The sequence below is a fragment of the Pezoporus occidentalis genome, unplaced genomic scaffold (assembly GCF_034315485.1).
Source record: "Pezoporus occidentalis ecotype Australia unplaced genomic scaffold, CSIRO_AGI_Poc_V1 ctg24, whole genome shotgun sequence".
Lineage (NCBI taxonomy): Eukaryota > Metazoa > Chordata > Aves > Psittaciformes > Psittacidae > Pezoporus > Pezoporus occidentalis.
Window position 1 is genome coordinate 8163636 of NW_026914285.1, and position 20499 is coordinate 8184134.

General features: G+C 42.8%; 1 long non-coding RNA gene across 2 annotated transcripts in view; it reads left to right on the plus strand.

Annotated features, from left to right (window-relative positions):
- The window catches only part of LOC134165458 (uncharacterized), a 48412-nt gene that overhangs the window by 13413 nt on the left and 14500 nt on the right, over positions 1-20499 (plus strand). The window lies entirely within an intron of this gene.

The following is a 20499-nucleotide window of genomic DNA, read 5'->3' on the forward strand; positions in this document are numbered from 1 at the left end:
GTGATGGTATGAAGGAAAATAAGGGGGCTCTCAGAGAATAACTTGAAGGGAAAGAGAAACTGAAACATTGTTTGGAGAATGTAGGGCATCCGTGACAGCTTCCTGCCTATTACACACTGTAAACATGGCAATCCACTGGCTGCTTTCTGCGCTTGAGAGGAGAATCTGCATTTCATCTCTCAGCATTCTTTCCTGCCCCCCTTGGACTGGCTTCAGTCTGTAATGCACTCACAGGACATCATTTTAAGGAAAACAAATATTGAGGGCTTTTTGTTGGTTTTGTTGGACTATCTTTTTCTTCAGAAAGAGCCTAGCATTGACCTAAAGCTGATCCTGGTGAAGTCAGTGGTAAAGTTCCCACTGACATTTCATTAGTGAACAGTTGTAGTATCACAAAGGCTTTTTGAAAACGCTGCCCTATGCATACCAAACAATAAAGAGTAAACAATGCAAAACAGATCCTGCAGTTGAATCTGTTTCTGTCCCAGTTTCTAGCCCAGAAGCAATAAAAAGCATGTACAACCAAGTGAAGACTCTGGAAGTGATGGGGTGGGGAGGTGTGCAGTCAGTGTATTTTACGATCTCCTTCCAGTAGAGGTTCAGAATAGTCACATACTGACTTTAAAAGAGCTGTCACACCATGTAGGGATGATCTATCCATCCTTCAGGTTTATTTACCTGTATCTTCTGATTTGGGTTAGAATCATTCAGGCCACACTAAGGTAATCTTTTTTTCACCTCCTGCTTTTTTAGTACTTTAAATATTAGATATCCATAGCTCATTAACCTATCAGGAAACTATTTTTTCCGTAGTAGTTTTCTATTTGTATTATGAGGAATAAAACCCATGAGGAGAGCCTTCAACAGGTCAGCTGATATTTTGATAAATATTATGAGGTCATTTAGAGCAGTGTTTTTTCAATGTCTCCCAATTAGTGGACCCCTACAAAATTTATAGCAGAGGTGAAGCATGTCATAAGCACAGTGACAACACTTCTACTCAGTCACTTTTCCCAGATCCTTTGCAAATGGTTCACATGCTACCCATCAGCCTGCAGGCCAGAGGATGGTCATCACCAATTCAGAGGCTCTTTTAAGGCTTTTGCCCTTGGGCAGTGCAAAGAGACATCGAAAGAGACAACCGCTGTCCGAGACAAGTGGGAAGTTAAGCAGAAAAGATCTGAGTTATGAAACACAAAGAGGGAAGAGACTTTGAACTCTTTTTTTATTTTCTAATGATTGCCTGGAAATTGACATTTTTTAAAACAAGATTTGCAAAGAACAGTATCTGTAGTCTCTGTTAGTCCCTCAGACCACCTCAATCATTATTTGCCTCTAGGGAGGCCAATCTGTGGATATTAAAAATAGCCCATATTTTGTCAAAAACTTGTTTGTATGCAAAGTCTTTTTTTTTTTTTTCTGTATGAAAGGCATTTGTGTGCTCTGTTTCAAGTTCTTTGGTAGACAAACTCAGCTTCCTGTTCCAGAATGTTCCAAAAATAGGGTCTTGGTTTCCCTATTTGTGTAAATACCTGTCTCACATGAATGTTAGTGAGAAGTCACTAATTTATGCTGAGAGAACACTCTGAACATCTGAAACATTGTACGTGTCACATACTACTATTGCAATGGGCCAGATCCTTCAGATTTGGTACACTAGCGGGCTTTGAATAGACATAGAAATTCCATGTGCCCTGTTCTTAAGGGTCACATAGGCACAGCTAATTCATGTTTCTTTCTAAATACTCAGAGGGTGCATACATGGGAGGACTGGCCTCTTTCATCTGTGTTTAGACATGAACCCAAGTGCTCTGCGACTATCCCCTGGTGCAGCCACAAGAACCCAGAACTTCATGTCCTAGAGTGCTTCACATTTTGTTACACATGATGAGTCAAAAGACAGGTATGTACATTTCAGACCACTGACCGGGCAAAACAATACAGACAAAAAGTCAGAGGTAATGCATTTATAGTGCCTTGCTTCTTTAAGGTCTAATTCAAGAGCTTTTATGGGTTAAGATGTAAGGCATTTGTCCTAAATCAGTATGGATTTTGTTCATCATCAAGGCATGCTTTTTTCTAGTATGCCTGCCTCCCCCCACCCCCTGTGTTTCTGGCTATTACTGTATGATTTTCTCATGGCTCAGTCCAGGAGTTTTCAAGCATGTTCATTTTCCAAATGACATATTTTCTAGCCCAAATACTTAATGACTGTGGTGACCATGACACCAACACCTTCTTCTGTTTTACTTCACATCTTTTTGTGCAGTACTGTTGGTTTATTTCCTGCTGTTGTATGGATCCTCTGTCTTTTGCTTACTCCGCAGGCTCAGCAACCTCAAAGTGCTCTGCAAACCTGTGCTGTTCTTTCACAAACTACACTTTGGATAAGGTCGGCAGCTGCCTCTTCCTAGAAAGCCAAGGTGCTTCCTATTAGTTGAGTGACTGTAACTTCTTCCCAGGTGAGGCCAGAGGGTGTTGTTCTGGCTGAATTCTGGGCTTGCTGGAACGCAGGAGATGGAGTGCTGTGTTTTAACATGAGAACCGGTGACTTCCCATTTACAGCACCATACTGAACACAGGATTTGCCCCTGTGCCAGCTGTGCAACCCTCCCGTGGGTTTCCCTCTGGTGTTACACCCCCCTTTCTCAGGTGTGATCCCCAACTGTTCTGCAAGAAGCGAGTCATTGGAGATCACCTCACAAACTTGTACCTTATCTAGGGTCTATCAGGCCTCTGTAGCGGCTTTCCTGTGGGTGAATTCTGTGGGATCCAGATCAGGCACTTAGATAGGAAAAAAGATGTCCACCTGTTTTTGGGAGGAGGGGATTTGGTCTGAGCAAAGGGGAGCTGTTGGCTTTACATTTCCCCTTGAAGTGTTCAGGTCTGTGCTTGTGCAGGGTGAGAGGCCTGAGATGAGATCCCATCCACGGCTGTTCATTTTACAGTCCTATTAAAAAAAAATAACATGGGGGAATTTTCTAGATTCCATCCAATCCATAATAACTTTTGAAAAGTTAATTTGCTGCAGCTGCTTTATAACTTCTCCTAAGGCCACAACTCAACATGATTACACAACCGCAGTAACTTTTATGGCTGAGTGGAAACACTATCCTAGTTTTGTTGTTCTACAAAAGCCAATATTTGGTTTTAAGATTCCCTTGGATTTTTAATCCACTTTGCTAGGAAATCTCACTCACCACCAGTATTTTTAGAGCCATCACCTGCTTTTGTACCTGCTTCTTGCCACATAAATTGACAGGTCTACTGGCGTCCCCCCCCCCCCCCCCCCCCCCAGTCCTCAGTCTTTTTGGGTATGAAATACGTCATTGGTGTCTCCAGTTAGGCTTCACTTTGGAGGTCTTAATGAGAACTAAGATTAGATACCCTGCTTCTCTTCCTGATAACCCCCTCCGGTGTAAGAGCAGTGTGTTGAACACAGCAAGCAGCTGGCCAGCCTGTGGGTATGCTTCCCCAATCAACCAGCTTTGCCTGAGGAGTCTGTCAGCAAAAATAAGAAGAATATTTCTATTAAAATACCATACAGTGTCTGCACATTGAAAATATTTTTACCATGGTAGCATACATGCCACTGCCAATAAGGGTGTATTGTTGTTATAAGTTGGCTGTTAAAATTCAGCCAGCACTAAAAATTGCCACTGAAAGTCGCAGCCTAGAAGGTATTTGTTTATTTTGACAGGTTATTTAAAACAAGGAATGAAAAATAATTGGTGGGTTTGGACTTCTACCTTGCATTTTTCTGTTTAAAAAAGTACTAGATTGCATTTTCTGGTGATTGTATCCTGACAGAAGGCTTATATCTTGGGGGAGGTGGTGAGAACAAACAAGCAGGCAAATTCTGGGGTTCCTTTTTTAGGGGAAAAAAAAATCTAGTTAGTTTTCAGGATGAGAACAACTTGCTACGCCTTGCTGCCTAGCAAGTGTTGAGTTTTGCCCCGCTGAGAATACAAAAGGGATATTCAATGACTATCCAAATCAAGTATAACTGCAGGGGTATAATAAACACCAGTACAAACGATCGTTTTTTGCATTTCTTGGTCTGGATTAGGGAGTAGAGCGTTGCCACCTATGACATGCTGAGCCTCTGAAAGGCCTGAAGAGCTAGAAGTGTGGTCCTGGGTCCTCTTCATTTGTAGGTGAAAGTTCTTGGCTTAGACAGATGAAGCCCAACACGATCAGCCTTGTAAATGAAAGATGGGCACCTAAATTCAGATGTAGATAACTGGCCTGACATGAGCACTCCCCCCAGATTTGACAGGGGGTTTGGCTGGCTGTATAACATGGCCATATAGGTGCTGAATCTGAGACGCATGGGCTAAAGATTTTAAAAAAGTGGATGCCAAAAATAAGGGTCCTAAATCTATACTTACCCAAACAAACAAACACCTGATTTTCAAGCTGCTGAGCACCCAGTGGCTTGGCCCCAGGTTTGAATACTTTGGCTTACGTGACTTGTCCAAAGCCACACAGGAAATCTGCTGCAATTCCAGGAATAGAGCAAAGATCCTGTGCTTTAACCGCAAGCTGGCTATGTTTTATTTGTAAGCAGTCATTCCCACAAGGAAGCTAAACCAGGGATCTCACTGCATCTGAAGTCAGCAGGATTACCTACTGCTAATGAAGTTGAAAGACGTTCCTTGTTCTCTGAGGAAGTAAATTATGCATGAGACCCCAGAGCAGCAGCAGCTGGGTGCTTTGAAGAGCCAGTCTCCTTAAGACACACAAAATTAGATATCAGAGCTAAGGACAGTACACTCACTTCTGCGTTGACTACATTTCAGGCTGCTGCACAGGCTGAAACTGCGCAGACTGGAAGAGCTGTTGTAGGCACAGAGAGGAGAGGTGGAGCATCTGCTTCATTTTCTTTAGGGAGCTGCTTCTGGGGTACCCAGCAAGACAAAAGCTCCTCTTCCCACAGCTGATCTATTTCTCATTGATAGCTGTTAACATGCTGCTTTTCAGCCATGTGAGGTGGGCAGTCTAAGAGTACTTATGCCAGTCCTGGCCTTGGAGACATCACTCCTGGTCCCTACCTGCCATTGCCAATAAGGCTGCGGAGCCAGCATCAGCCTCTGTGTCACACTCTGGCTCTGAACCTGCTCTGAAGTCTAGGCTTGCCCCCACCACCATCCTGCCCTATTTGCATGCATTGTCAGAGGATTGGTGGCCAGGAGGGCTTCTGACTCTCTAAAGCAGAGGAATTTGGAGTTCAGTGGCCAGAGCCCTGGCTCCAACTTCTTAGGCAGAAGCTCTTCCCTGCAAGGGTGCTGAGTTGCTGGCACAGGGTGCCAAGAGAAGCTGTGGCTGCCCCATCCCTGGCAGTGTTCAAGGCCAGGTTGAACACAGGGGCTTGGAGCAAGCTACTCTACTGGAAGGTGTCCCTGCCCATATGACAGGGCTGGGAGGTGGAGCTGGATGAGCTTTAAGGTCCCTTCCAGCCCAAACCAGTCTGGGATTCTGTGATTCTGTGATTTTGTGATTTTGTTCAATACCTTTAATACTGGAGCTAATTCTTAAATGATGTGCAAAATGAACCACAAATGGGCTGTGTTCAGGAAGGATGAATGAGCCAATGGGCAGCAAAAGTGGGGTTCCTCCCAAGGAGGGCATGGATGTGTAGGTCATGTTGTATGGATGAGAAGTGTGCTTGAATCCAGCTTGTATGTCCACCTTACTTTGCAGTGTAGGGATGATCTTAGGCTGCTTTTAGAAGATCTCCACATAGACACAACTGTTCTTATGCTAGCAGGCTGTGTGTGGTGGATGATACCAAGCATTTTCTGACCAGCTGAGTCTGAAGTTGAGTCCTAAACTGATATAAGTAACTCTTCATTAATGATATATTGCTTTATGCTATCATGGAATTGAACTTTTATGAAAGACCTGGTTGCTGCCTCTCTAATTGCACTTAACATCATTTCCTATGAATACCAGAATGGATTAAAAAATTTATGACTTAAAAATCTGTTATTCCACGTTGAGGTTTATGCCCATGTTGTGGTTTAAGCCCAGCCAGTAACCCAGATCTTTAACTGTTTTATGCAGAACTGTTGTACAGGTGAGGAGGTGCTGCAGGAAAAAAGGGTTGAGCCACAGGTTTTGTAAAGAAAATGCTGAGAATCTCTTCAGGGTACATGCATTTGACATCATATATGCCAGACAGTGGTTTCTAAATGGCATCTTACGTAACTCCTGAGTCAAATAAGATAACAAAAAGTTCTGTGTTGCAGTCAACCAACCATAACTAGAAACTCTCTGAACATTATACTTATATACTTATTGCTAAACCAGTAAGAACAATTACAAATTACAATGTAGAAAATGTTTGAGCATTCATTACCATATTTCTTCTATCAAGGCAAACCACACATTCCTCTTAGACACATGTCAAATGTGCGGCTTTAAAGAAAACGTTCTGTGAGTTATCTGAGTATAAGGAGCATCTGAGTAAATTTCTTAATTGCTCGGATTGCTCAGTGCTAATCTGAATATATTTTCTTCTCTCTTAAGAGAAAATACATTGAATATTGAATCCTGGACTAAGACCAAACATGGAAAATTTCAGGCTATGCAGTAATATGAAGGAGGGGGAGGAATTGTAAGTGACAAGCGGGTTATATTGGAAGTCCCATCTTGGTTTCAACAATAGAGCTGGTATCTTGATACTTGTGTTTAAGAAATGTGGATTTCCACATACTAACCATCTTTCATGAATTACTGCAGATCTGACAAATTTGAGTTATTGTGCTCCTCCTGGGAGATTTTTAAAGCCAATTGTAACAACAGATTATATGAAACAGCTGGTCAAACAGAATGAGGAACCAGTTCATTGGCATTTGATGAATTAATAAAACCACGCACAATGCAAATTTCAGCAATAGCTAGCAATTCTCCAGGAGAATAGGAACCAAAAAGAAAGGAGCAGAAATCATACTACAGCAGCTGTTTGGCCAACAGGTAGGAGGTGATTATTTCTACATGGCTAAGGCTTGGAAAACTCTTGCAAGATTCCCTGGAAAAAAAATCCCTCTCCTTGCAACTTGTGCAAATGATAACAGAAGAACAGTGCTTAAATGAATTTCTGGCTATTCTTTTGAGAAAAAGCCAGTGAGAGAGAAAAAGGTTACACATCAGATTGTCTGCTAATGCAGGGACAGAGAAAAACAGGCTTGGGTGTCTTGTGGGGAATGAGTAGCTGTAGGGACAGCAATCCTTTTGCTGTTTGCCTTTACAGTTCCAGTGGCAAGTGGAGACCTTTGAGAATCAATGACATAACTGATTCACCCAAAGTTAAAGCATTAACATACCACCATATCAATCGTTTTGTTTTTTGGGATATTGTCTTCTTGAATTTTATACAACTCAGAGGATACAGCTGCTGTTCTTCCCGGAATAGGAAAATTCAGAACAATGCTAGAAATAGCTTCCTGAATCTTTGCAAATAAGGGTTTCCAATCTTCCTGAGGATCGTAATAGTCCCTAAGGTTGGCAGGAGGAGTTGTTTGAGAAGATTTAATTGCCTAGCAGCGATGGACATCTGATTCAAGGCAACAGTAGTTCCCAAAAAAAACCCTTTATTAACTCTAAATAATGATCCCCCAAAGCACGTGAATGTGTCTTGAATCATTCTTAAGAAAAGGAGTCAAGACAACTTCAGCATGTTCAATTAATTGTTCTATTTCAGGAAAGAAGTCATCAGGAAGTTTTTCAATACTATACAAGGATTGAATAATTACAGGATCCATATATAAATGAGAAATAATATTGATTTCAACATTATCACAAGGTACAACATAAAGCAACAGCAAATACAGTAGTAAATATACCCTGGTTCTGAGCTCCCACAGAGGTGCGAGTAATCTCCATGACTATCTGAAAAAATGGGTAGAAGTTTTTGGCAACAGCTATAGCAGTAAACTTTATTGTGCTAGCATTTTTCTATAACGGATCATACAGAAGTTCCCATGTAGGAGAATATCTTTACCAGGGAAAACCTGAGGAACTGTAGGAAGGTGAATCATCAGAAGGAGTTGAACAACCAAATGATGAAATTAATAATAACGAATTATCAGGACTATATGGCTTAGACACTAGAGTACAAAGGGAAAGCAAGTGGGTACAGTTGAACTGATGCTTACAATGCGTTCTCTGTCACCTGCATCAACTACTACCCTTCATGGAATAAAGAACCATGTGGATAACAGTGATTTTTGAAAAGCTTTTGATGAGGCCAGTCAGCATAGGCAGTTAAATAAATGAGCCATTGGATAAAATGGAAAGAGAAAACTGGGGGAACTCATCAGTGGGATCCCACAGGGATGTCAGCTGGAACCAGTGCTGCCCATCATGCTTAGCAATGACCACTAGTGAAATTCCAGAACCGTTCCTACTCAAACAGTACAAAAGTCATGTATGGCTTTACACACTCTAAAATGAACTACAAAGAGGTTCAGAAGGCACCGACAATACTGCATGACCAAGTGATAAAATAGCATACGAAGTCCAATATTCATACATGCATGATATTGCATACAGGGGGAAATAAACCACCCTAGCTATGAATGGAGTGAGGATCTGCTGAGCTGCTGCTGTTGAGAAAATAGGTCTGGGAGTGCACAATTCCCTGGAAAGCCAACTCAGTGTTCAGTGGTGGTCAAAATGAGAGAAAGACAGGTAGCAATGACTAGAAAAGAACTAAAACAAAACACAGAATAGATGATGCCTCTGTTCAGGTCCGTTATGGTTACCACAGCTAGAAAAAGATAGAAGGGAGGGAAATAAAGCTGCTGAGAAATATTGAATGATTTCTGTAGGGGAAGAGACTACTAGATTGGAAAAGAGATGAATGGTAATGTAGGTTCATAAAATTATAAAGAATGAGGAACAGGGAAGGATTACTCATTGTTCCTAGTAATAAAAGAAATAAGGAGAAACTAATAAAAGTATCAGACAGAGGTTTTGAAACAGACCAAATGAAGGACTTTTTAATTCAATGTGTAATGAAGTTGTGAAACTCTTAATCACAACATATTGTGGAGGCCAAAGTTTTAAATCAGTTGGAAGACAGATGAGACAAATTCATGTAGGATAGGTTTGTTTGTAGCTGATAAACACTGGCTACAGCCTCCGTCCTAAATGGTAAATCACTGATTGACAGAAACAGAAGGTGTGTCGGGGAAGAACTGTATTATATGCCCTGTTTCTTACACTCTTTCGACAGAAAGAACCTCTCACGTCTTTGGAGGTAGCAAGTTGCTCAGTTACAGCAAAACATATCTCTTCTTGGTGTAAAGAAGTGGTTGATGTGAGAGTTTTAGGAGGTGGTATTTTCCTTCTGTAGCTCTTGCAGACATCTATTTGACCTTCTGTATATATCAGTTTAAAGATATGTACAACTGAAACAGGAAATTAATGACTGTTTCAGTAGCTGCAGGTAGTCTGAATCTCTACCTTCCCATCATGGCCAGTTCCATGCAACGGAGAGACCTTCTGGGGGGCAAACTCTGAACAGTGTCTGTGTCACAAAAAGTAGCTGCAAGTCACGAGCAAACACGATCAGGTTTTCTGGGAGGGACACTTTCCCAAGACTGTCCTCAGGCTGTGGATATCTAGTGAGGAGATAGATCTTGAGCCCTGCTCTCGGCAAACAGTGACATGGCAGCTTTGTAAGAGGAAGCAGGCTCTACATTTGAAAAGTAGGTGTTTGAAAGGAAGGGTCAGGTGAATCCCTGAAGGAAACCTTCCATTCTTGAGGCCTCCACTACTGTTTGAGTGGTTGTGTGTTTGAGTATATGTGTCTGCAGGTATCTTGGATTGCCTTTTCTATCAATTCAGAACAGGTGAACCTATATCCATAACCTGTGTCCTAGTCTGTGTAGCAGGGAAGCTTGCTTTCATCTGTGGTTTGCATGAAATTAGCATGGAGCAAATTTGAAGCAATAAACACAATCCTTTCCCAGTTTTGATACTGGACAAGTTGATCATTAACTAAAGGTTTATCTACTTTACAGGAAATACATTTGGAGGTCTTGCAAATGGAGAAGGGGTTGTATTGAACCCCTCAGGGCAAACACAGCTTGTCATTGCTACTGTGGAGGTAGCCTTCATGACAATAAGACTGGCATTAAGACTTCCTCAGGTATTAACTGCAGTGCGTATCTTTATTACATACAAGATTTTCTGACAAGACTTACTCATGCTGTCATTTTTCTTTGCATCAAAGGAACAGCTGTGTCCATAGGAGCTCTACCTCATCAGACTATTTGCTGCCAGATGCTAAAGAATCCTTAAGGAATCACAATAATAAGGTTGAATGATGACAGGAGGGTTTGTGTTTGTTTCTGTGTGTTTCTGTCTTCTACAGCACTAGGGAGATCTTACCCCAGCTATGGACATATCCTTGTTCTCTGACAATAGCTTGTTGCCATTATACTGAATGCAGTTACTTAACGGCTTAAAAGCATAAAGACTACAGAGAAACACCTTGGAATTTCTGGTAACTTGTTAAAGTGCATTTAAAGGCAAGAAGATGTGTTTGACTGATAATATTGGAGACTTTCTTCAAACTGGCATGTTTTTTCAATCAGAACACAAGCTCCACCACAGCACTTCGGGTTCTTTAGCTCTCGCCAGAACAATCCAGAGTACTGCATTGTGCATGACATTTTGAGGCATAAGACTGTACTAGGAGAAATCATTAAAGACTCAACTCATTCTCCTGCAATAGGTTACATTATTGTTATTACCCAGATGGTAACAGTATGTGAAGGAGAACAGAGAGCCATATAGGACTTAAGGCAATTAAACTTCAAACTATTGGATCCTTTCGCTCTTTTAGTCTGTAGTAATTTTCAGGAGTGACCTGGAATAGTTTTTATGCGGTATCTCAGTGGAATAGCACTCCACCTCCCACCAGCAAACACTCTGAATAATTTAGATGTTCCGCACCCACGCAATGAGGATTTTCAAGCCAAGTTTTCAATGGATATTGCACATATTACTTTTTTGGGGAAAATGGGCTTTATATTTTTCACTAGATGTAATAGAGTTTCATTTTTTTAACTCAAGACTTCCTTAGACACATCTTTCCTCACCAAATCTAAATGATCTATTGGGATCTATTTGATGGACTCGGTTGTGACATTGTCCAATTCTCAATGTGAATTTATCTAGGATAGAAAACAGTAGTTAGTCTTGAGTCTGAACTCAGTTAACAATAAACACTCCATTGAAACATCCACAAGATTTTTTTTCATCATGAATAAGCCCAATAAATTCTCAGCTGTTCAAAATACGTGAGAATGTGTAAGAAAACGCTGCAAAAGCTATAGGTTGAGAACCTAAGTATTCAGTTACCATGCAGAAAGTCAATCAAGGATTTTCCCCAGGAGACTCTGCTAAGCTGTTTGGCTGGTTTACGGAATAGTAGTCAAATGTTTCAGGCCTTGAGCCTTTTCTAAAGTTATTTTAATAGATTAAATTGGAATAAGGGAAGCTATTAATTTTTCAGTCATATGATCTTATATTTACTCTTGTAATCAAATCACATTCTCGCCCCCTTAGTTTTACTGAAGAAATGTGAATCTCATACTCTGCCTACAGTTAAAAAAAAATTAAATTAGAGTGAGTTTACTTTATATGGAATAGATTAATCAAAATGCAGAATTCCACTAATGATATTTAAATATAGTCACTGTAAGCCAAACATTGACCTTAGGTTAAAAGATTTTTATGGATTACTTAATGGAGACCCATTTATAGAGCACTATAGAGAATTCTAAATCATGTAGATGCAGGGCAAAATGAGATGATTAGAAATGCAGCAATGAACTGCCACAACCATTGTCATGCCTTGGAAATGGTATTATTTTAAATTGTGCCAGCTGTAGAGCCTCTGTAAGCATAATAAAAATGGTGGTAAAAAGTAGGAAAATTACGACTTTTGGCTTCCAGACAGTAGAGATTTCCAGAAGGTAAACACAAAGTGTATTCCATACGCACCTCAGACCTTTATACATCCAGCATGCTCTTCTGGCCTTAAACTCAAGGTAGATGTGTGAAGGTAAAGATGCATGTGCGAAAGTGGCTGCCTGTCTTCATCTTCCTAATTTTCCTTCTTGTGGTAGTAGCAGTGTCAGTGATGTTTCTCAAAGGCACAAACAGATGGTTAGCTGTATAGCTAACAAAAAAATTACAGGGAATTAAATGTTTCCATGACAAGCCATGGCACTGAAATTCTCCCCAGAAAGTGATAGTATATCATGGCTACCATGATTTTATCTACCTTTGCTTACAGTAGGTGCAGCATTGATGTAATTTTAAGTCTGTGGCAGGTAGAACAAGAGTGGTTATTGGTATTCACAATGTAAAGTTGTAGTAAAGTATTCAGGTGAGAGGATGATCAGTGTGTACAGCATCAATGGACACGACTGAAAGTGAGCAAACTTGAAGCAGGTGGATCTGGCACTCTCACATGGTGGGTTTCTTAACATGGCCCTATTTTCATTGCTGTTCCCTGTAATTGCCTGTGCAAGTATTTCTCTGGACTTCAGTGACATGCAATTGGCATCAGGAGTTACTGTGACAAGCAGAACCTGCATTTTTGTTTTTCTTATCTACCAGATGTACACCCATTAAACTCTTAAAGCTCATACATTATCACATGTAGTTTTTATAATAAACACAAAGATCAAGCTTTCTTTGCCTTCTAGTCGATTTGCAACAGCAAACTCCTTTCCTTGCCTTGCTCTATTTTCGTCTTACTCTCAGTTTAATGCTGAGTCTTGTTTAGCTAACATTTCTGAGAACTGGAGGCAGAGGTGGGTTGGCATTTTCCTGAGCTCAGAAACGGCTGAGCTAACCAGTGAGTGAATGTGGGCCAGATAGCTTCAGAATAACTGCAGTGTTGACGGGCCAAAGTTGATGTGCTGCATCCCAACAGTCCCTTGCAGCTGGGCTCACAGGAAACTAGCCTTTAAATTATTATCTGGGTTCAGTCAAGTCATTATAAGCCATGTTAGTTCTTCACTGTTTTATCTTTCAGTGCAGGAGCCAACTCTTCCAGGTTCAGACATGCTCCTTGGGGAAACTCATGTTGCAGCACTGAAACTGAATTGAAACCCTCTATCTGTCTGTCTTTCCAGACCTAAACCAAGATATTTATGTCCCACACCTCACTGAAACAGTGCTGTGCTGAATTCATGGATCCCACAAACTTGCATGGATGTGAGTAAGCAGAACTTGCCCTTGACCAACAAACTGTGAAGCTGAGTCAGCCCTTTCTCCTTCCAGTCCGTCACAACTTGGTCCATGGGATGGCTTCTACTGTTCTCCACCTCACCCAGCCAGCACAGCTTTCCTGAGGTCTTGGGATGTTATCTGCTCATGGGAACAAGGGGGCAAGTTCCTTAAGGGGCATAGGGGAATGCAGATGTGCAGTTGGCAACTAGTCAGGACACCAGTGCTTGGGTCCAGGACAGGGAAAAGGAGCAAGACAAGCTATATGCAGTATCTGATTCTGGTTTATCTTTTGTACAGCCAGTCCATTGACCTGAAAGACCTTACAGCCATACTCATCTGTGAGACAAGATCTCCTTGGCCTTTGCAAGGGAAAAGACACACATCTTAAACCCAGGTGAAGACTAGAGAAGAAAATGTCAGCTGCTCCCGGCCATTATTACCCCCTTTGCTGTGCACTGGGAACCAGGAGAAAAGGTGTTTCCACCATTGAAATGACAGCACCCCATTTGAAGGGAGCAGCGGCAACCTTGAAACAAAATACAGTGACGATGGATGGCAAAAAGATCATCCTGAACTAAACTAAACTCTGGTAAGTAGATCAGCCTGTGCAGAGGAGTATGATTAGCCCACAAAATGTCAGGCTTTGCACATATAGAGTAAGTATGACAAAAGGGGAGCAGCCTTGGAGACAGTTACATGTTCCCAGGGAATCAAAGGAGGAAGGAGTGGAAATGGGCAACTGTAAATGCAAGTGACCCTTTTGCTGTGCCCCGTGTCCCACCCTTCTGCTACAATGGGACCCAGGCCAGCAGTGACTTGTGCCATTGTTGCACAGTGGAGTCCTTCCTGTGCAGGTGACTCAAGAAAATCAGATGTGCCAAGAAAAGACAGGGTAATTAGTGAGACGACAAGAGAAAGACACCTCCCAAACTTCCCACAGACTTTCAAACATCTCCTGGTTTCCCCAGACCTCATTGTTTCCATCCTTGAGGTCATGACATGCAGTTTGAACAGCTGCACTGATGTACACCCACCTCAAGGGGCTGTAGTGTGGATCTGAATGTTTGAGAGTGCATAAATACGTGAGACCTCTGTGTTAGATGATCTCTCATCATAGAGACATATGTCCTGTTCCCTTCCTCAGCTGCTCTTTTGTTCTGCCTTTGGTTTCCACATGTCTCTGTGAAGCTGAAGAACAGAGAGAAACAAGACTTGGTGAATGCACAGCCTGATGCCCAGAGCTGTGAGTGTGCAAGAAAACTACCCGCCAGAATGAGAAAGGGTCAGGGAAGGTTTGGAAAGTTAAGCATTGTACAGGATCATGGTGTAGGGATCTTTCAAATCTAATGGACTTGGGGACCCATGAAGTAAAGAGGAAAATTGCAAAAGCAGATAAAATATTGCATATTTCATCTATTCTAAATCAATTGCCTACTTTTGGTCATATGAGTCACACCCTAAAAACACTTGTTTCGTTCTTGCCTAGTTAGTGTGAGCAGTTTCATGCAGGTTTCCATACTGTATATACTAAAGCTAACAGGATCCATCTCCCCTGGTAATTATCTTAAGTACAAGCCCAGAATGGTTGGCTCCAAGTAGCTCTTCGCTCATAAGGCAGCTCATACTGTGAAGTAAAAAATACTGCAAAGTGGAAAGGACAACACAAGAGTCCTCAGCCCAAAGGGAAAAAAAAGCCGTGCACCTCAAAGGGACTTGAGATCTGGAATATCATTTTGGCCATTGCTCATGGATCTCTGCAGTCCTTCTTCATCCTATCCCTCTCCTTCAGTGAAGAAGTGTACAGGGAAGGGCAAACTAACAAATTGCAGAGAGCATGGTTTGGAGAAAAAAGCCATCAAGCAGACAGTGACCAAGAAGGAAGAGACTCTGTTAGAAAGGTAGAATGGGGAGCACATACTTCTCAGCTAACAACTTTAGAAGTTCCATCTCCATAAGACTCATCAGGGACCTTGTCCCAGAGGTGGAGGAGCCTTTTAAACTTTTCAGTTCTGCCTCAGATAGTAGGGTAATTTTGTCTTAACATTGGCACACTACAGAGTTCCCTATGGAATATCTTGAAGCTACACAAACACAAATCCTAGAGAAACAATATTTAGTTTTCTAAGACAATTGAAATATTTTTAAGACCAACCACTGTTTTGGCCCAGGGTATGTACTTTCTGCATGGCAATCTCCAATTTGTACCAGATGCAAAGGTATTTACTACACATACCCCAAAGTGCACAAGTTCCTTTGTCTTTGTGTTCAGTTAACCTCAACTTCCATTCCACATAACTTACTTCACCTCAACTATGTTTCTTGGAATAACATTGAATTTTGGTCAGTTCGTTGTTGGCTCTGTTTGTCTTTGGTGCACTGCGCCTTACAGGGTTGGCTTGAAACGTGAAACACTGTGGAGAAGGAATCCAATATGGTAATACAATAGTTTGCCTACTACTGCAGGAATAGTTTCCATTATAGCCCCTATTTTTCACACTCTCCTAACTTTCCAAAACACTCACCTTTAGAGATGGAGTTTTCCATGCTTGGAGTTTGCCTGAAGGTTAAATCTGCCTGTGTGAGTAAAAGCTTTAGCAAAGACATCTAGTCACTTCTATGTTATGGGAGAGTGGAAAAAAACCCTAAATTTTTTCCAGCTTGGGAAGAAAAATATCTAACCACAATTCTAAGAAGGGCGAGAGCAAATCTGCTGAGGGTTGAAATTTGACAGGCACAATCAGTGGAGAGCCCAGTCATATGTTACAGACCTTGCTCTTTGAACTCATCTCTATGTTTCCCAGTGTCTATAGGGAGCTATTTGTGTTCAACAGCCTGCAGGATAAGAGCACAACCAACCAGTCTCCCCAACTGCCAGCAACTAATTTCTGTTCCTTTTTTCCCATGTAAGCACAAAATCAGGATCTCTATTAACATCTCTGTTCCCAAGGGTCTAGAAATGCTAAAGTTAAACTTCTAATTGTGTTAACTCAGTCTTTTGAAACGTGTATAAGATTGTGAGTAAAGGAGTTGTTTGTCCAGTTAAACAACAAGGACTGACTGGTATTAAAAGAGTTGGCATCTTTCTTCTGCCATCACTTTTAATTTTCCTGCTTAAAACGTCTACCTGATCTCTGTGAAGGGCTTGGAGCTGTAGTAGCTTCTGGATCCTACATGAAATATGGCTATAGAGGTAACTATCTTGTGACTACAGCTGGTTGTTGGATTATTACCTTCATGAAGAAGTTGTCTGAGTTTAACACCAAGCCATTAAAAAAAAAAGGAAAGAAATCGATGTTTCCATGAGAGCAACTTCTTAGCTAACACATTAGGAAATCTAAGAAATAACACCTGAACTAGAAGCTGTGAAGAGGCTATGTGTGCACAATGTGCAAGTCAAAAAAGTCAGAAAGATCACCATCGCTGTTGAAAGTGCAAGCTGCATTCACAGAGATCTCACTGGCAGAGAGACTACATGGGAGGCCCAGGAAGCTAGGTTTGCTCAGGACCAAGAGCAATTGCAAGCTGTAGGTGAGATAAAGGTGCAGGTTTTGTCATCATTTTGGGAAGTCAGACATGCATGGAGAAGGTTTGAAGCTTTAAAATTAAACATCATGCTTCTACATCTAGGAAGACACTTTTAGGTCACCTACATCAATGAACAGTCATAAGCAGTTGGTCAGAAATTAGTAGCTTATTTCATCAGTGGAAGTGCTAAAAAGTCGCAGCTAGGAGGTCTGGCAAGAGCCTTGACACTAGGCATGTGCATGGTGAGACTGGAGAGAGGAATGTCCCTGCAGCCATGAAGCCAAATGCTTTCAGTAAGTGTCCTGATTTCAGCCGTAACAGCTAATTTTCTTCCTAGTAGCTGGTGCAGTGCTGTGTTTGGGCTTTAGTCTGAGAACAGTGCTGATAACACTGCACCCTAGGAATTACTGCAGTAATTCCAGAGCAACAGCAGTGAGTGAACACATCTTCATTCTTGGCTGTTATCATTGCCCCTGGCTGTATCTGCATTGCTCTTTAGATGCTCCAGTAAAGAAACTAGAGCACCCTATCTGTCTCTTTGTATGACTTCCATAGTGTATGGCATTTCTCCCATAAATCTCTGCAGCATTTCAGTCAAGCCGCCCTTAACACCCTTAATACCCAGTCAAGCCCCTCTCAGTCTCAACTTACCTGCCTCATGCATATCCTTTTAGCTAACCATGCTTGTGTGCGAGGCTAGACTAGATGACCTCCTGAAGTCATCTCTGACCTGAATTATCCTGTGATCCCATGACCACATTGCAGAGCAGGCCTGCTGTCTGATATGTGTGTGGCACAGCAGATTACTGCAGTGTGGCCAGTATCACTGTGGAGGTCAACACGGCCATACGCTGGGTGTATTACTCTTCTGTTCCTGCTGTATAGGACATAGCAGAGCATCTTCCCCCTTTTTGAGCTCATAGGCAGGATGTGTGATGTCTTACAGTGTCCCCTGAATATGCAGTCACAAAAGGTTTGATTGTACCTGTGCCTCTCTTGGTCACTCTATGTGGCCCTTGAGCACTCCAATCAGAAGCTTTGACTGTGCATGTTGTTCTAGTGCTTCCTGGAAGTTCTCTGCCCACCACCCACACTCTCAACTGTTGACACAAGATACCAGTCTCCACGATGTCATGATCTTCACCTTCATCTTTATCAGTGCTGTGTGACCCTCTGCAGCCTCCACCCAAATGACCATGGGGAGTTCAGCCACATCCTTAGCTCCTGCCAAGTGTATCTTTGGGTGCCTGAAAGCTGCCTGGGAGATAAGCTGGGTGCAAGCCCTGGGACACCTTCCACACCAGCCTGTCCTAGAGGTGAGCAGCTGGTGCTGCCCAACCTTAGACAGGGATGGGACATGGTGGGGAGGGTGCTCTGTCTATGAGGTAAAACACCAAGGGCCAGGGAAGGACCATCCTACAGGTCAATTTGTCCAGAGGAAGGCATGCATTGTAAAAATCCTTTCTGGTTGACAAGTGTGAAGCCTTTTCCTGTGGTCAAGGGACAGCAATCTGCATCAGTCTCACACAGAGAAGCTTCTGGCAATAAATTCCTGAAAGCCAGCTCCCATTATATTGCATGTCTGGGACCACTGGCTCCATGAAGGGAGCGCAGCCCCAGGAAAGATATGCAAGCTGGTCAGCCCTCTCTTCCCTATGCCGCCCCTTACTCTGGGGACCAACTCACTTGGTCCCACTTCTCCCACTGTGAGAAACTCCAGCTGCAAGTACTACTTGCAGGCTTGGTACACGGAGGCAGAAGGTGCAGAGAGGACCAATAGCAGCAATGGGTTTGCCATAGAGATCCCCCTGCCCTGCATGCACCCTGCAGGCCTTGCTTAATCGGAAGGGAAGGAATGAAAGCAGCTCACATGAGGTACCACGCAGAGAAGAAAGCTCCTCATTGATCACTGGGGCAATGTGCAATCCTGGAGTCATTCATATTCACTGTACCCAGAAGAGATGGGTCACGATACTGGGAGGAAGGCTGGGAGCATTATCACAAGCCACATGCTGGCCTGGTTTTCTTCTTAAACAAACTATAAGTAAGTCAGACCTCAGATCTCTCTGCCAGCTATTCATGGCAGCAACTCTGGGCTAAGGGCTATTTGCTCTTCTGCTTGCTAAAGTCTGTGGTATCACAGCCTGTAAAAGAAGGTGCATGAGGCATCTCTCCCTAAAGACAATAAAAACCAAGAGGACTGAGGAAAAACAGAGCTGAAAAAGAGCCCCAGGGCTCTCAGTTACCCCGCTGGCCCCACTTCAAGGAACTCTCTGACCCTGTTGGCCTGATTGCCTCTAGTTTATGGGCTCAGCCTTGATGTTGAGGACATAGGGTTGAGCTTCCTACCACTTTGCCTGACTGACTTCCTGCAGCCACAGACAGGGGCCCTCGAGGAGGACATTGTTGGACTGATCCGATCAAAGCAGATCTGATCTGATCTGTAGGCGAAGGGGTGACCTGAATGAAACAATCCAATTGGATTTTGTAGAGGCCTTCTACCAGGAGAACTCTCAGTGCAACTAAGCAATTTCTGGCAGGCATTTTCTGTGATAGTTGTCTGCAAGGTCACTGTTGCTGCATGAGGTACCACTTGCCCTCAGGTCCGCTTGCTCCCCCTAATTTACTCCGTGGCCTCCAATGGACTTTCTGGCAGTCAAGCTTTCACCTGTTGTTCTGCTGGGAAGGGTAGGATGCAGGGTTTCTCCACAGTTCAGGCCTGGATCCACGTGTACTGCCCACAGCGATTAGACTGTGCCGTCAGTAATGAAACTGTGTGGGGCAACTTGCCTGCACTGGGTGAGGGAGGTTAGGGAAGCTGTGATTTTCCTGAATATGACAATCTTTTTCACTAGGATGGCAGATGCAGGGCAGAAGTCCATGTATTGCTGTGTCTTTAAGCCTATGTGGTAAAGGAGGGAGTGAACATTTGGTTTTCAGATCTGATCCCTAGTGCTTTTCCTCTGGCTTTTCACTTGCGCAGCTAGGGCCACAAGGCTGTGTCCCATAGCTCTCCCTTGTGTTCCTCCATCATGATCCACCAACATGAAGTTATATTGCTCAAAACCAGACTCACTGGTTCCCTTCTTTTGCTGCTCATGGTGGTATTTTTGCGGGTCATCCTAAGGAATAGGAGAATTCTCAGCAAGTTAATATGGAGCAACAAAAATGGTAGCATCATTTGGTGACTCCTTAGCAGAAGGGTCCTTGATGCTAAATGGACTGACTGATGGTGGCTGGTGGTGCGACCTTGGTAGATGGAGGCATGACATGGGTACCTAGACGAGGTAGGGCTGGTGGTCTAGCCCTAGGGGCAGACAGCTTGCTGCCAGTAAGCAATGACCCTAGCCAAAGAGTGACTATTGCTGCCAGGCTGGTGATGCATCCGTAGCAAGATAAGGCCCACTGTCACATGTCACTGCCATCCTCTCTGATGACAGCTTTCCTTCGAATCTGCTGCAACCTACTGGTGGGTGAGGAGTTATCTTTCTCTTATCAGCTTTCCTGTCTGTGGGCTTCCTGAAAATTTTCATACTCAAAGAAGTATCTTTCTCCATCTCAAGATGGTTGCTCCTGCTCTTGGTCTTGAAAGCATCCTGTAACTTTTTCCCCTCTGCCTGGCACTGCCCTCCAACTTGCATTTCCCCCAGTGACCAGTCTGGCCAGAGATCCCTTTGTATCCCATGGCTACTGCAACTCTGCTCTATGGAATCA